The 1,269-nt window shown below is 42.4% G+C and overlaps 1 non-coding gene across 1 annotated transcript; it reads right to left on the bottom strand.

The window, feature by feature from the left end:
- Positions 1-250: 250 nt before the first annotated feature.
- On the bottom strand, positions 251-356 carry LOC141722980 (small nucleolar RNA R71). The gene has a single exon (XR_012575976.1). It is a non-coding gene; the product is annotated as a small nucleolar RNA R71 (small nucleolar RNA).
- Between the last annotated feature and the right edge of the window lie 913 nt (positions 357-1,269).

Raw genomic sequence — 1,269 nt, 5'->3', positions numbered from 1 at the left:
CGATTCAGATGATATAGAACTCAGTTCAGTTTGGGGCCCAACGTGCACATCTTGGGATTTCATCGAGATCTGTGACACTTTCAAGTTCAATGGGGTGACTGAAGATGCTATCAAGCTGCGACTCTTCCCATTCTCTCTGAGGGATAAAGCAAAGTTCTGGTTACATTCTCTGCCATAAGTGTCTATCACCAAATGGGAGGATCTTGCTCAAAAGTTTCTCACTAAATTCTTTCCTATGGTAAAGACTGCAACAATCAGGAATGCTCTTACTCACTTTACGCAGCAAACTGGAGAATCTCTGTGTGAGGCTTGGGATCGATACAAGGAGATGCTAAGGAAGTGCCCACACCTGGCATGCCTGATTGGATGATTATAAACTGTTTCCACAATGGTTTGGGTGCTCATTCTAGACCTATGCTCGATACAGCGTCTGGTGGAGCCTTATGGGCCAAAAGCTATAATGAAGCTTATGAGTTGATTGAGCTAATGACAGCTAATGAATACCAAAATCCTACGCAAAGAATGTTATAAGGAAAGGTCACAGGAATTCTGGAAGTGGATACAGCTACTGCTATAGCTGCTTAACTTCAAGCTTTGACGATGAAAGTGGATTCTTTGACTAATTATGGAGTTAATCAAATCACTAGTGTTTGTAAGCTTTCTGCGGGGGCACATAAAACTGAGCAGTGTGCTATTTCTAGCGAATCAGCTCAATTTGTGTGCAACTTTCAGAGATCACAGCAACAAGCTCCAACCACTTTTCATCCAAATAACCGCAATCATCCTAACTTCAGCTGGAGTAACAATCAGAATGTAGTGAAACAATCTTATCATCCATACACGGTAAAGCAGTATAATCCTCCTAGTTTTCAGCAACAACAATACGCCCCTAGGCAACAACTTCAACTTCAGTAGTTACCGCAAGCTAATGAAAATCTGAATTGGTGGAGTTGAGGCTCATGTGCAAGAGCCAAGCTGTGTCTATCAAGACCTTGGAGAATCAGATTGGGCAAATTACTAATGCATTACTGAATCGTTAACCTAGCACGCTTCCGAGCGATACTGAAGTGCCAGGAAAGAAGGAAGCTAAAGAGCATGTTAAGGCAATTACATTGAAGTCTGGTAAGGTTTCAAATCCTGAAAAAGCTAAGACTCCAGAATCCGAAGTTGAGGCTGAAGAAGAAGAAGTGCCAAAGGAAGCAGAAGTGGAACCAAGGAAGACTACTATTGAGCACACTCCTCCTGAGGGTAATACAGGGGAGAAACATA

Source organism: Apium graveolens, chromosome 4 (assembly GCF_009905375.1).
Source record: "Apium graveolens cultivar Ventura chromosome 4, ASM990537v1, whole genome shotgun sequence".
NCBI lineage: Eukaryota > Viridiplantae > Streptophyta > Magnoliopsida > Apiales > Apiaceae > Apium > Apium graveolens.
This window is presented reverse-complemented; position numbering and strand designations above follow the sequence as displayed.